General features: G+C 40.2%; 1 protein-coding gene across 1 annotated transcript in view; it reads right to left on the bottom strand.

Annotated features, from left to right (window-relative positions):
- Window positions 1–4,325, bottom strand: part of slc6a15 (solute carrier family 6 member 15) — a 38,804-nt gene extending 34,479 nt beyond the window's left edge. The window contains exon 1 of the mRNA XM_033038200.1: window positions 4,042–4,325. The gene's annotated coding sequence lies outside the window, so the exon portion shown is untranslated. The remainder of the gene's footprint in view (window positions 1–4,041) is intronic.
- Between the last annotated feature and the right edge of the window lie 12,423 nt (window positions 4,326–16,748).

Below are 16,748 nucleotides of genomic sequence, written 5' to 3'. Positions count from 1 at the left end.
ATTGAGTATAGATGTTGGGAGGTGTATAGTGTATAAAGGAACTGCAGATGCTGGTTTAAACCAATGTTGGGAGGTCATGGTGCAGTTGTATAAAACGTTGGTGAAGCCATATTTAGAGTAGTGTGTTCAGTTCTGGGCACCGTGTTATAGGACAGATGTTCTCAAGCTGGAAAGGGTACAGAGATGATTTACGAGGATGTTGCCAAGACTAGAGGGTCTCAACTATAGGCAGGGGTTAAGTAGGCTGGGACTCTATTCCTTGGAGTGCAGGAGGATGAGGAGTGATCCTATAGAGGTGTATAAGATCATGAAAGAAATATATTTGGTAGATACACAGTCTCTGGTCCAGAGTAGGTGAATCGAGGACCAGAGGTTATAAGTTTAAGGTGAAAAGATTTAATAGGAATCTGAGGGGTAAACTTTTCACAAAAATGTTGGTGGTTTTCTGGAGCAAGCTGCCAGAGGAATAGGTTGGGTAGATGCACAAAATCTTCTACCCAGAGTAGGGGAATCGAGGACCAAAGGACATAAGTCAAGGTGAAGGGGAAAAGATTTAATAGGAATCTGAGGGGTAAATTTTTCACTCAGTGGATGGTGGGTATATGGAACAAGCTGCCAGAGGAGGTAGTTGAGGCCTGGACTATCTGTTCATTTAAGAAACAGTTGGACAGGTACATGGATAGGACAGGTTTGGAGGGTTACGGACCAAGCGCAGGCAAGTGGGACTAGGGTAGCTGGGACATTGTTGGCTGGTGTGGGCGAGTTTGGCAGAAGGACCTGTTTCCACACTGTATCACTCTATGACTCTTAAGAAGCAGTTAGACAGGTACATGGATAGCTCAGGTTTGGAGGGATATCGACCAAACACAGCAGATGGGACGTATATCTGGGATATGTTGGCCGGTGTGGGCAAGTTCAACCAAAGGGCCTGTTTCCACACTGTATCACTCTAAAGCACGGAGGTAATGATAAATTATTTTAAATATTGATTAAGGCTCGTCTGAAATACTGTGCACAGTTCAGTGGATCACACATGGGGTTATGTTAAGGCCTTGATAAGAGAATTGGGAAGATTTTCCACAATGGTGAATGAGACATCTCTGAGAACAAGCAAAGCAGAGGTAGGCACATGGAGGTTTGAGACCATAGTGTGTTTGATAAGACTAGAAAATGTTACTGCTGGCAAGAAAGTTAGTATCAATGGACACAGCTTTAAGATAACTGGCAAAATATTCAGGGAGAATTCATGAGAATTCCTTATGCGACAAATTGGTCCGATTTGGTACATTATCTCCCTGAAAGGATGCCAGAGAAAAGTATGTATATCAAAATGGGGAAGATACAGGTCTACCGGAAAACAGCAGGGGAATGGGACAAGTTGGCTGACTCCTTCAGTCTGTGAAACAGTGGCCTTACTGACCTTCTTCTGTGCTCTATGGTAGTATGAGAATGACCTATTTCTTTTCTACAGACTAAATAGAAACATTACCATCCCTCAACCAGGATTTCCACTGAAAAACAATACTTCATGTAAAATATAAGGCTTTCATTTATAAACAGTAGGAACATGATTTCAATGAGCATCGATAGAAATGTTAACCCCATTCCCCAAAGAGTAAAATAGAATGGAAAACTCTGGCCCAGAAAAACAGCCAGAGTATTGGATTTATTTGGTGATAGTTCTCAAACATCAACCCCCACCCCCCTCCCAGTGTGCTGCATCTAATCTTCACCAATATGACATCCTAAAATAACTGGCTTTATTTTTAGATAAACCTTATTTCCAAATAATATGTGCTTGAGATAAACTTCTGCTGAAGACTGCAGTCAAATATCTATCAGTGTGGGCATGTAGAGAATGTGGTACATTATCGGGAAATGGAAAATGTTCACTATAATTTACTTACGTTACTGCTTAAACATGAAGAATCTTTAAACTATAACCACAATACTGTATGTTCAATATTTATCAAATAAAACTCGGCAAACAACTCATGCATTCAGTACATTTGCCTTTGCAAGCCTAGTTGCACCAGTTATTGAGAGGTACACACACGGCAGAACGTGTAGCCTGGTAATTTCGAGTTGTAAAATAGTTGGTAACTACTAATCTCACACTCTGGCAAATTAGGAATAAGCCTCTCGATACTGGAAACTGAATCACCTGAGCAGACCAATATTTGAGAACTGAAGATAGACACAAAATGCTGGGGTAACTCAGCGGGACAGGCAGCATTTCTGGAGAGAAGGAATGGGTGACGCTTCTTCAGACTGATGACAGAGAATTAAACCAGACCTTGATAAAGTCCTATTTAAAGAGGCGGCTTTTATCGCAGAGAACGAATAGGTTGGCTAGACGACCCTGTCGCTTACTCAACCAAGAATCAATGTCCATGACGGCAGGAAACTTAAGCCATTGTTCCAATTGCAGCGTATTTTCCCCCTCGGTTGTGTTGTGTCTGCTGCAATTTCAGGGAGCGATCAAACGGAGCGCCCTCCACATGCACCTCCCCCAGATCAATGGCTCCAGCGAGGAGCGGGCCAGCCCGTTACCGCAGTGCCGATGGATAGCGCTGCTCTGTAGAATTGAAATGGATAGAGCTGCAAAAGACTCTCAGGCGCTGCAATGGATGGATGTCCGTGGCATGTGTCGGGCATATTCAGGCATTCATCGTCTTTAATCTATTGCGTTAGTGGAGGGGTATGCGCTGGTACACAACATGTCCTGATCTCTCCCTCCTACATTCGCGTAGACGCACTAAAACCTGTCTGAAACCTTCGACCTTGACCGAGGATTCGCAATCCTTTAAAGCCCGCACAGACGGATGATCGGTGCCGGCCAAAGGCGTCCTAGACTCACGGCGACCATTCGCTGTGAAGCAGATGATAACGGGCGGGAGGGAGGGGACGATGCTCACCAGGCGATGCCCACCGATCTCCGGGCAGCGTGGACCAGTGTGGTCGGGGGGGGAGCGGGAACGGGGTATGGGGGTGAGGGTCGCGTCCATCGCTGGGAGCTGCTGGAATAACCTTGGGTGGATAACTTGCCAAATACACCTTGCGCAGAGCGAACCAAAAGCAGACTACAGCAGATAACGAGATCATACGACCCAGCAGCAAATAAAATGTCGCTGTCTATGGTCGTCCGCTCACGTCTCCTTGTGTGCATTTCTTTGTATGCGTATTTGTAAATTTAATCCTTGTCACCGCGTCTCTCTTGTGTGGATTTTTTTTAATGCTTCCATTTTACTCGCCTTTGTAAGCGTGTGTGTCTGTAGTTATCCATGCGTTTATTTACATGGATCAAATACGTTTGAGTAATCGTGTTGCATCATGTGCCTCGGTGGATTACTGTGTCTATTTTGGATTACTGTCCATTTTTGTATTGTGTGTACTAGTTTGTATATGTATATATTTGCGGCAGCGTATGAGTATGGTTTGTCTGCTTCAGTGCATCTGTGTGTTATCGTGTGCGTGAATCTATGTGAGCGTAGTGTGTGTGTTAGAATGGGTGTGCATGTGTTGAGTGTCTGTGGAGTTGTATCTTTTATATACAATGAAGCGACAGAGGATCGAGGAGACAAAACTGCCACTATCAATTTGCATACAACTCCAACCAAACACAAGAATCTCCACGGTACCAATCCCCTCGCCATCTCCGCTGCTTTACGAGACGATCCAAAAATAAAACACAGATGCAATAAAAAAAGACAGATTCCACCACACCCTCCCACCACCACCACCCCTCCCCTCCGTCCCTCCCGAGAAGAATGTCGTTTGTTGCCTTTTATCCAATACATCGAAACGCTGCAGTTGCAGTTGAATAAAAAATGTCGTGAAACCGGTGCGGGCGCTTCCTCACAGTTTCTCCCGACCATTTCCTTCACTATTGTCAAAGCGCACATCAATCCACACAACCCGACTCATCGCCGCGTAATCTCTCCTACTTATTGACCGTTTTGAAATTGTATCTGTTCTCCGTACAAAATAGAACTCAATTTTTGTCTTTTTTAAAAAAAATTAAATTGCGCATAATCTTACCTTTTTTGGGGGAGGGGGGAGGGGAGAAGAACTTGAATAGAATCGAGGAGCGTCCCTGATCGCCGCTGGATGATCTGAGTCACGATGCTAGCTCCTGGTGTGAAGAGACGGCTTTCATCTGATGAGAGGCTGGAGTGCTCTCACAACCACACCTTCACTCAACTCCAACCCTCCAACGTGACGACAGCCATCGCCCTGCACTTAAAGGGAAATGCTTTGAAACTGACATCCACTATCCTCAACCCGTAATCATTTCCCAATAATCTCCCGCAGCGACTTCCTCGTCGCATCGGTCATCACTCCTGGCCCCTGGGTTGTACCATTGTGTGGTGAGGTTCGACTAGGTCTTCGCTGACATTGGGCACATGATTAACATTGGACGGTAGCAGCTCGCTACTTAATTTGGCAAGTTTTGATTAAAATATGAGGGCGGACTCATTTCCCAGAACATCAAGTTTCAACTGATATGCTAATCTCAACAACACTTTTGTTTTGAATTTGCAAATGTTCAAATTGACTACTGCTATTATACTGAAATATGGTTTTCTTACAGTATCAGGGAAAGTGGGAGTTTTCTAATGGAAATCCTACTGTATTCAATGTTAATGCTAAAGGGAAAGATGCTAACATGAAACCTAAGTTAATCAGGGAGTATCAGACCTGTTAAATCTGCCCAGGATACCACATCCACCAAGACCTATCGGCAAGCTGGACTTTGACACACACGTGCCCCAGGAACAAATTTTCATTTGAGTGCCTTTCGCTTACAAAGGTTCAGAGAAGTTTGGTTTGGTATTCGAGTTGCAGGGCCTGCAATTGAAGTACACCACTCCACTGATTTCACTGTGAAGGAAAATGTCACCATTACCACGAATTTTAATGGCACAGACTCAATCCATCAAAGCACAATGGCAAGGTCACCCATCTTGAAACAATCTCTAGTTAAAGGCATTGTTGCCCACAGTCTCTTTGCCAAGGCAGTTCAACTTCGAGAAACAATCCGATCACCAAAATAAATCTGAGAAGTCAACATATTCTCAACATTAACAAACACCTCGAACACTGTGATATAAATTACAACCATGCTGTGGAGCAAAGCCTAAAGATTGATATGAACCACAAAGCCACACTTCTCTGTATTTCTAATATTTTGTAGTTTTATTTAAGGTTTCCAGCATCTGCCAACTTTTAAATTGGAGTTATTTTAAATTCTATTATCATTTTTGGTGGGACCAAGCATAGGCTGGGTGACCACTTCACTAAACACTTGTGCCCAATCTGCCAGGACCCGCTGGAGCTTGTGGTTGTCAGACATTTTAATTCCCCTTTTCCTTCCCATACCGACCTGTCTGCCCTCAGCCTCTACCACTGCCAGAGTGAGGCCACAACCAACTAGAAGAACGACACCTCATATTCCTTTCGGGTAGCTGACCACCCAATGGCTTGAACATTGAATTCTCCATATTCCGTATACCCCTCCCCTTCCCCTCACACCTTTTCATTTACCCAGCTTCACCGCCACCTCTTTGGCGCAAACCTTCCTTTGTTCCTTTACCCAGTTCACTTCTCCACTTTCTGCTCCATCTTCCATCTGCTCATTTCTCTAACGCTCCTTGTTTTCTTTAACCCACTGTCCCTCCCTCTGGTTGCACATTACACGTCCCATCTTCCTTCTTTATCAAATTCCACCACCCACACACTTCTGTTCTCTCGGCTTTTCGCCTCCAGCCTTGGTTACCATCTCCAACCATCTCTCTCCTACCGAACTCATCTACCAATCTACCCCTCCTGACCTGAATCCATCTGCTAACTCATTTCCCACCGCTTACCATCACGTCCTTCCACTAGTTAATGTCTCCTCTCCATTAATCCCAAGAAGGGTCCTGATTGAAGCATCATCTGTCCATTTCCTTCCATGGATTCTGTCTAATTCAGTGTTCCTCCAGCAAGTTTAAAAAAAATCTTTATTATAAAAATCTATTCCTTCATGTGAAATCACTTCATGATCTTGTCTTCTATCTCTGCACAGCCCTTCAACCTTACAAATACCTCTTCAATATATCTCTACTCCTACATCTCTACTTTTGGTCACTTCACCATGAGCAGAGCTGTATCTTCACCTGGTCCTAATGTTGCAAATAGAAAAACAACAAATGTCTCTGATATTTTTGGGAACCATGTAATTTGCATTCTCTACAACTCCATTCACTAATTCCCTACCTACCTCCAACTATTCAATCTACCTTTTGAACATTCAAAGCTTACTGGCTCAAGTAACCTTTGATGTTCGCTTAACAAGTCAATGCCTCTAGTACCCAAAAAGCTGTGGATATTGCCACGTCCATTACGGGTAGTGAGCTCCTCATTATCAAAGAGATCTGCAGGAAGGCAGCTAATATCATCACACCACCCACACCACCCTGGTGATCTGACTACTACCATCGTGAAGAAGGTACAGGAGCCTCTCCACTGAACTTTGTTCACTTGCACATCATCTGTAAATGTCACATTTTCTCTGCTTTAATACAGAGAGTTGAACCTTTTTCAAATGGCATTGCATGAGATTCTGCATTTATCCCGGCATGAAATCACTCTTATCTTGACAAAATCATGAAGTAATTGAATTTCTTCCACCACTGCATTAGAATCCAAGTTATAGTCTTGAGACAGGTCATTAAGAAGTGATTTAAAAAAAAACATAATTCCTTTCCAGTAAAAGTCTTGAGATCATCATCTGTTTTATCATCAGACATTGATGATGTCTTCTCTGCTTTTGTTTAATGATGTCAGAACCCTTTTTTAATGCGTGACAGCCTTATACATTTCAATTTCTATGCACATCATCAGTACATTAGCAGTGATCTCAGAGATGTTTTGTGCAAAATAAAGACTGAGGTGCAGTGTGGGTGAATGGTTGCCAGCAGAATCAGTTTTGGAACAGTCTTCAAATTCATGCAGTTTAGTTGTCATATTGTTTGCAACTTCTGTTGGGAAACCTGGTCCAAATTTGTTGTGCTTGAGCATTTTCAATTGTATCTGCTATTAAACGGGGTTCTTGTGTTTTCAAGAGAGAGTTAGATATAGCTCTTATATCCCAAACGGAATCAAGGGATATGCAGGAACGGTGCAGATTTTGTAAGAGGTAAGATTTTGGATTATTAGGTTTTTAGGAATTAGGATTAGGAATAGATGTTTACAATGGATGATCAGGCATGATCATATTGAATAGCAGTGCTGGCTCGAAGGGCCGAATGGCCTACTCCTGCACCTATTTTCTATGTTTCTGTTATGAAAACAATAACTCAGAAATGATTTACAGGACACATAAAAACATTTTATACAATTAGATTTACTCAGAAACACATTGAGAGCATGAGAATCTTAAATCTGTATCTCCAAATGGTTGGTGAGGATGGATGCAATATGCTTCTTCTTCAGGTGGCATAAAATCCCAGAAGAAGAATGAAGGGTGTTAATTAGTTGCTCCAATCACCAGATCACTCAGATGCAAGCATCAAGGTTAGTGGAATGTAGAGAACTACTGATGGATATCAAGGAAAGAACAGCCAAGTTTTGGGACATGCATGGATAAGCACCATGTGAGGAGCAGAGATCTGTCCACCTGACATACAATGAGCAATATAAGTACATTGAACTTCACTTCTGAAAGTTGGTTCCATTGAAGTTCGAGTTTGGGACAGGGAACATAGTGCCATCGATGCATACACCCATGATCACAATAGTCAGGGTAATCTGTAAATATTGTGGTTATGGGATTCCACTGAGCCTCTTGATGATTCAGTTAACATGTCTTTAATGTTTTGAAATCACTCTTATCTTGTTAGAATTATGAGGTCAATGACCTTCTTCCGCCACTGCATTGGAATCTGTGAGATTTTGAACTGCCTCTCACAGTTACTTTTATCCTCATATCTGTAAAATATCTTCTTTCTGGTTCACTGAGAATCTGCCTTTTTTTTAGCTCCAGAAATTGTGTTCCTTCTGAGGAACAGAACAATTACCGCACTCTGACAACACCAAATCGAAACAACAATTTCAGTCCTTCACTGAAATCATGGCTGGTCCATGGTCTAACTCCACACACCTCTTAAGCCCCAATCTCCTTTATAGCTTTGGTTCACTAGTGCAATGTAATTTCAACTGAACAGAAAAATTAATTACTTTTCATACCGTAGAAGTAAAGCACAAGCTTCTATTACCATGGGCAGAGATTCTTTCTAACTTCACCCTGCACATTTTTGCTTTTCGTTAAACTGGTTGGAAACTCATTACGGGTGGAAGTTACTTCTTTATTAGTTGACCCCTAGAGTTTTTAGCTGTTTCTGCAGATTTGGTAAAGTAAGTTCCACTCCGCTGCATTTACAGTAGACAATAGGTAGGTATGTTGCAAAGCCTACCTGAAGCGTCTTTGAAAATCTGCTGCTGAGGGTGTGCGCGATTTTGGCGCCGTTTAGAGGGGGCGGGTTTAAAACGCGATTTTCTCTAAGCTGTTCAAATCGAAGATGTTCAGCCTAGTTAATTATTAACGAAAAATCGCTGGAAGTCCCCGTCGCAAAAGCTATTATTAGGTTTAAAGGCCTTGAATAATAGTTATAGTAGTTTAAAAATCAATCTCTAAACCCGCGACCGACGGCAACCGCAGGGTCTCATAAAGCAAATAGCAGAAGTTAGGTTGTATATTTTTACATTAAAAAGGGCTTCTAAAGATCCCTTTATACAAAGTTTAATATTGCGAGTAGCTCAATTTGGGCCCATTATATCGCGCAGTATTTTTCTGGGCATTTGGGGCACAAATCTACCGCAATGTGAACGTTCTAAACCAGCGCGTTCCACAGGGACCCACTGGAAAGCTGATTTAAATGGGCATTTATTTACAGCAATTGAACACTGAATTCCTTCCATTTGGCCTATAAATTAATGTAAATGAGATTTAAAAATCATGTTTTATTGTGAATTATTTGTGAATATTATTTGGACATTTAGGCTATTTAAAAATGTTAATCATTTATTAAGAAATGGATAGATGTTTAGATCTAGTAATTGAAGTCTGAAATTAGCTACAATTAGGTAACTAACTAATTATATGCTTTAATTTCAGGTCATCCAAGTAAGATTATTTTATATTTGTTTCAGAATGCTTCAATCTATGATAACTGAAAATTTCATTCAGTTCTCTTAATTTTTAAGAAAGTTATGGGCTTTTGACTGTTCACGATCACAACTTTTTTGTTATGTCCATAGAAAATCAATAGGGAACAAGATGCTCATTTCCGAGTATGAAAATGGCCATAACTTTTTAAATACTTGAGATATGAAAGTGAATTAGGTGTCAAATTAAACTTATTTTTATGCTTTATCTGATGGGATAAATTACAGACTTGATTTTTAAAATCTCAAAATTTTGTAACATTGCTACAATAGGGCCGCCAGGGATTTGAAGGATAGTATTTTTAACACTTTAGGATTACTAACAATCATCCAAACATCAGCAATATTTTCGTAAAACTGTATTTAATGCTCATCAATGTTTATTTTGCAAAGTCCAGTTACTCATGTCTGAGATTGTTGACTTTTGCCCTTCTCATCATTACAATTGCAGCTGCACTTCAAGCATGTCTTATGGTTGTGAAATGCTTTAACATTGAAAATAACTGTAAATATGATTCCTTTCTATCACCCCAATATTGGTAATATTTGATTATGTATAATATTGCTTTACACCAAATCTATTACAATACTATTTAGTGATTATTTCAAAGTTGCAATGGTTTATTTTTCCATTCATGTTGTCATTTTACTGCTAGGTTTACAATCATCAAGTCTACTCCGCCATTGAATCATGGCTGATCTATCTTTCCCTCCTAACCCCATTCTCCTGCCTTCCCCCCATAACCTCTGACACCTGTACTAATCAAGAATCTACCTATCTCTGCCTTAAAAATATCCACTGACGGCCTCCACTGCCTTCTGTGGCAAAGAATTCCACAGATTCATCACCCTCTGACTAAAGAAATGTCTCCTCATCTCCTAGAAGGGAGGCACGGTTTATTGATAGGGGACGAACAGCCATGATCACAATGAATGGCGGTGCTGGCTAAAAGGGCCGAATGGCCTCCTGCACCTATTTTCTATGTTTCTATCTATGTTTCTTAAAAGATGCTGTCTATTTCTTGAAAGTAATCTCTGGCTTCTCATTCTCATCTTCTTACCTCTCACCATGAAGTGAAGGGATATGCTCTCATTTCAAACATATAACATTGTTTCTGATGCAACTTATCATCAACTGTGATTCAGTGGTTTATTTGTTGATTAAAATCTCAGTGTACAATTGTACACTTGTACTAAAGTCTCAGTGTACAATTGTCCCAGTAATGTTAACATGCTTACTTTGTTTATTCCACAGTTCTTTATAAATGCCATAAGCCTATTCTTCAGCTTCTCACACACAATGAATCCCAAATCAATTTCAACTCCTCTGTACTTTTTAAACACAGATAATTCATATTCATCTTAATAAACACAGATGAAATGAATTAATGGCATTAACAAAAAAATCATGGGTGAATATAGGCGGATAGTGAGAAACAAACTGATGAGTGAAATCAGGAAATCACATTGAACTGCTAATTGATGGTTGACTGACAGCAAAAAAAACCTGTGACATCAGTAAAATCAATAATACAATAGAGGAGCTTGTCAAATGAACTGAGATTGTTATTACTATTAGTACAATGCAATATATTCATTTTCCAAGCAAATCTTAGGCTTAAATACAAAACTCATTTTCATTTATCAAGATTGAATGCCCAGAAGATGTGTTGCTTTCATAAGTAACTATATTTATATAGCTCATCTGATTCCTTAATATAACAATATATTATAATTTGATTACTTAACGTTTGTGCACAGGAATTGAACTGAGCAGTTTGTTGTTCACTGTAACGATAAAGCAAAACGCAAATGTCTGTTGTGATGAGTTTTTTTACATTGTATTATGCACACCAAATATCTTTTTTATGGGGTGTTTTTTTTTATACTTTGTGTTCTTTCATCCGAAATAAAGTTCATTTAATTTTAGAACATAAAAAGTGAAGTTACCATATTTTTAAATCTTATATTATTTAGAAAAGGTAGGAAGCTTGATCTCAGAATCGTTATGAATGGGTTTGAGTCTGGATTTATCAACACTTTTCACTAAAGTAGGAGCATCAGTTCAATGCCATTATACTTGCTTTTGCATGAAAAAAAATCATATTGGTGTAACAGTAGCTGTTTGGCTACATTAACCTTAATCTCAAAACAATTTAAAGAATGAAATAAAAGTGCATTTCCAGCTTCAGATATTATGATTACCTGAGGAATTATTTAATAGGTTGGTTAAAAAAGGTAACATAAAAATAATTTACCTTTAATTTGGAACACAGATAATGTGCATATTAAATATTGCAATATGAGAAAACAAGAACAAAAATTGTCACAACTTCAGTGTTAATTTTAAGCATTTTTATTAAACTAGACATTTTGCACAATTTAGCTTTTACATTTTGTCCATTACCATGGAGACTTCAGGGAATGGAATGCTGCTAATACCATTTAATTAAATTAAATTACCAAATGGGTGATTATAGGTTATGTATACTTGATTTCATACATACTTCAGGTATCTAAGGCATTCTTTTACAGGCATGTATTTAGAAAGTAGCAATCTAACTATAACATCACTGAAAATGAACTATGACAATTAACTTTAAAATGATTCAATGGAATAGATAGCCAACATACCTTGGAACCTTACAGAGCTGTCTATTCCTTCCAGTATCACATGTGGTCTCAGTCTGACATAATTAATGTATTGATTGACATTATCATAAGTAATATGAAAGTATACATTCAAATCTTGGAATTGCAATGAACACAAATGAAAGTGAGTGTGGGCTAAATTTTTACTAGGTTATAGAATGAGGACTTTCTGCTGACCAGTATTCATTCAATAACTATAGATTATACAACAGCAAGAAAGGACATAGATTAATGGAGCACAGAAACAGGATATTTGGTCCACCATGTCCATGATGACCATCGTATTTATCTATGCTTGTCTCATGTACCCACATCTGGTCTGCGGCCTTCTTTTTTTTTGGCGATTCAAGCATTTTTCTAAATCTTAAATATGGTGAAAGGATCTGTCTTGACTATTTCCTCAGATTTCCAGATTTGAACCATTTTCTGGGTGAAAAATAGTCCCCCTTAATCCTCTCTAAACGTCTTCAATCGCACCTTCTATTGAAAGCCTCTTGCCTTAGATCACCCTGAAATGGGGAAAAAGGATTCTTACTATCTACCCTATACACGTTCCTTTATAACCTTGTATAACTCTCAGCCTCTCCCATTCCATGGAAAACAAACCCAGCCTCTCCCAATAACCGTATTGCTCCAATCCAGGCAATATCCTAGTGATAGACACAAATTGCTGGAGTAACTCAGCGGGTCAGGCAGCATCTCCTAAGAAAAAAGGATAGGTGACGCTTTGAGTCAGGACCCTTCTTCAGACTGAAAGTAGGAGGCGGAAAATAAAGGTCCTGATCCAAAATGTCACCTATCCTTTTTCTCCAGAGATGCTGCCTGACCTGCTGAGTTACTCCAGCACTTTGTACCTATCTATGGTATAAACCAGCATCAGCAGTTCTTTGTTTCTACAATATCCTGGTGATCCTCCTCTCTAGTACAATCACATCCTTTCTCAGTGTGGGGACCAGAACTGCAAACAACACTCTGGAACTGAAGTGTAATGTATCTTCATTTACTCATCACCCTCAGACAAGGACTGGGATTAAATTGGTTGTAGATCTTTAACTACAGTGACTGTTTCACCTTGCAAATTTAGCCTAATTTAGTAACTGTAAGTGCCTGATTGTTCCTGCTGAACAACCATGTTGATGAAGCCATGTCTCCTTACTCCACATACGCGAGGTGGCAAGATAGGTCAGGAAAGAAGGCTTTGAATATTTTCTGACTGCATTTGCTGGGAAGTGAAAGTGGAAGATTTTATACCCAAGTGTTTGGTTTTGAAACATAAAGTAGAGTTTGACATGCTTTGGATAGGTGTCTGTACCAACATACCATCCCACAGTTGTTGAAAAAACAATTTCACTCCACACAAACATTAACTGTGATGGCAGCTCTTTTGATGTATTCAAGAGAGTTAGATGTAGCTCTAAGGGCTAATGGAATCAAGGGGTATGGGAAGAAAGCAGGAACGGGGTACTGATTTTGGATGATCAGCCTGATCATATTGAATGCGGTGCTGGCTTAAAGGGCCGAAAGGCCTACTCCTGCACCTATTGTCTAGGTTTCTATGTTTTCCTTTAAGCACCAAGTTTTCTTTGCGGTATTCCCTCATTGGAAAACCAATAACAATACCATGATAGTTATTAGGCTATGGCTCATTGAATGCTAATATTTTGTAATACCTTTCTTGGCATATCATGAGACATTTACCACATTCTACATCTCATTACAAATCGCAAAATGTTAGACTCCCAAGAGTCATTTAATGCTGAAATCAAATAAATTGGAATCATGTCCCTAATTGGTTATTTTTATGATGAATCCCAATTACATCATAAAGGAAAGTCACTGCTTTACTTCAATTAGATGGTCTTGCTTTGCACATCTTGTGCATTACTTTACATGATTATTAGGCAATGTTTCTAGCTAACAGGTAATGTTGTCTAATTATTCATTAGAATTCAATTTCTAATCCCATACATCTATCAGTAATTGAAAGACGTGTTTCTGAATAGAATGAGTGAATACAACTTTTCTCCAAGGCTGGAGATATAAACTACAACATGTTCAACATGACTGCCTCAGGAAAGTGTGATAGCACTTTGTGATGAAGCGATGTATTGTTGCAGAGTTCAGTCTCTGGTGCTTGACAGATATACCAAACCACACGCAATGAAACATATTGCGTGAACTGCTGGTTAACGGGAAAATAGCCGTAGATATCCAACAGTGTGGGCTGATACATTACTTGGTTCCATCATATCAGCCATGGGCTTCTGACAAATAGTTAATTGATTGTTGATAGTGATACTCCAAGTGCCAAATGGTATTGATCATTTTCGTGAAAAGATTATGGTTGGAAATTCAAGTGTTAGCATTGATGAAATGTTTGGTGGAAGTGGGCTCCAGGGCAAATTCTGGGCTCGAGGGGCGGCACCGTGGTGCAGCGGTCATGCTACTACCTTTCAGCGCCAGAGACCCAGGTTCGATCCTGACTACGGGTGCTTGTCTGTACATAGTTTGTACGTTCTCCCCATGACCTGCATGGGTTTTCTCCAAGATCGTCAGTTTCCTCCAATCCTCTAAAGACATACAGGTTTTGTAGGTTAATTGACTTGGTGTAGATGTAAAATTGTCCCTAATGTGTGTAGGATTGTGTTAATGTGTGGGGATCGTGGTCGGTGTGGACTCGGTGGGCCGAAGGGCCTGTTTCTGCGCGCTGCCTCTAAACTAAACTAAACTAAAAAATGACAGCGCGTAAAACACTTCCGTCAGAGTCCCATTGGACATTTGCCATTGAACGGGGTTTGAGTGCTTCTGCTTGTACATTGGCTACACTGCTCAACTTCAAGCAGCCTGAGTTCTTCCACAGTTTCCACCATGCCAATTGGAATGAACGCAGAGAAATAGCAAGACACGGCAAATAGCACAAAGCCAATGGCAAATTATTTGGAATTAGGAAAACTTTCAATTAAATCTTAAGAAAAGCCAGATTTATAACTAAACTTCTTCCCTGCTTTTATCATTCTAATGAACAGTCCTCTCATAAACTAAGGGTACAATCTCAATCTCCAAACCTACCCCAGTGTTAGCCTTGCACATTTTTCAATCTGACCTTTCTCTGTAGCTGTAATTCTATATTGCTTAATAATATACTCTGCACTCTGGTAATGTCTCTTTGGACTACCTGTTATATTTGTGCATGGCTTAATAGTGTGGTATGATTTGACTGAATAACACGCAAGTAAAGTTTTTCACTGTATCTCGGCACACATGACAATAATAAATCAATGCAAATGAGTGTACACCTGCTGGGTTCAATAATTGCTGAGCCATCTCTGGCAGGAAGAATCGCCTTCATGGAATTTTGTTCAGTTCTGATGAGATGAGAAAACAGCACACCTGAAGAAGAAAATGTGGAAAGTGAATCAGATTTAATTCTCACCAGCGGGACAACTTATGTCAAAGCCTGAGAAGTTTTTTCTGATCCCACCATCAACATTCAACCAAATACACCAGTACTGTGGAGGAATCCATGGCACAAAAGAACCAGATCTGCAATGAATTGCCCAAAATAATTCTGTTGTTTTCTTATCTCATCTGAACTGAACAAACTTCCATGAATATAGACATAAAATGCTGGAGTAACTCAGCGGGACTGGCAGCATATCAGGAGAAAATGAATGGGTGACTTTTGGGTCAAGACCATTCTTTCAACCAGATTTAGCTCTTAGGGCTAAGGGAATCAAGGGATACGGGAAAAAAGCAGGAAAGGAGCGTGAGAGAAAACGGGGAATTACAGACCAGTTAGTCTGACATCAGTTGTGGGAAAATGCTGGAGTCAATTATTAAAGAGATAATAATGGGGCATTTGGATAGCAGTAGAAGGATTAGTGCAAGGCAACATGGATTTATGAAAGGGAAATCATGCTTGACTAATCTTCTGGAATTTTTTGAGGATGTGACAAGTAAAATGGATGAAGGGGAGCCAGTGGATGTAGTGTATCTAGACTTTCAGAAAGCCTTTGATAAGGTCCCGCATGGGAGACTGGTGACTAAAATTAGAGCACATGGTATTGGGGGTAGGTTGTTGACGGATAGAAAATTGGTTGGCAGACAGGAAGCAAAGAGTAGGAGTGAACAGGTCCTTTACAGAATGGCAGAAAGTGGTGAGTGGAGTGCCGCAAGGCTCGGTGTTGGGGATGCATCTGTTTACCATATATATTAATGATTTGGAAGAAGGAATTAGGAGCAACACTAGCAAGTTTGCGGATGACACAAAACTGGGTGGCAGTGTGAACTGTGAAGAGGATGTTAGGAGGTTGCAGGGTGACCCGGACAGGTTGAGTGAGTGGGAAGATGCATGGCAGATGCAGTATAATATAGATAAATGTGAGGTTATCCACTTTGGCAGCAAAAACAAGGCGGCAGATTATTATCTCAATGGGGTTAGGTTAGGTACGGGGGAGATGCAGCGAGAACTGGGTGTCCTTGTACACCAGTCACTGAAAGTGGCGTGCAGGTACAGCAGGCAGTGAAGAAAGCTAATGGATTGTTGGCCTTCATAACAAGAGGATTTCAGTATAGGAGTGAAGAGGTTCTTCTGCAGTTGTACAGGGCTCTGGTAAGACCACATCTGGAGTATTGAGTACAGTTTTGGTCTCCTAATTTGAGGAAGGACATCCTTGTGATTGAGGCAGTGCAACATAGGTTCACGAGATTTCCATGGGATGGCGGGACTGTCATATATGGAAAGATTGAAAAGACTAGGCTTGTATGCACTGTAGTTTAGAAGGATGAGAGGGTATCTTATAGAAACATATCAAATTATAAAAGGACTGGACAAGCTAGATGCAGGAAAAATGGTCCCAATGTTCAGAGTCCAGAACCAGGGGCCA

Source organism: Amblyraja radiata, chromosome 19, assembly GCF_010909765.2.
Source record: "Amblyraja radiata isolate CabotCenter1 chromosome 19, sAmbRad1.1.pri, whole genome shotgun sequence".
Taxonomy (NCBI): Eukaryota; Metazoa; Chordata; class Chondrichthyes; order Rajiformes; family Rajidae; genus Amblyraja; species Amblyraja radiata.
The sequence above is the reverse complement of the archived record's forward strand: the minus strand, read 5'-3'. Positions and strand labels throughout refer to the sequence as shown.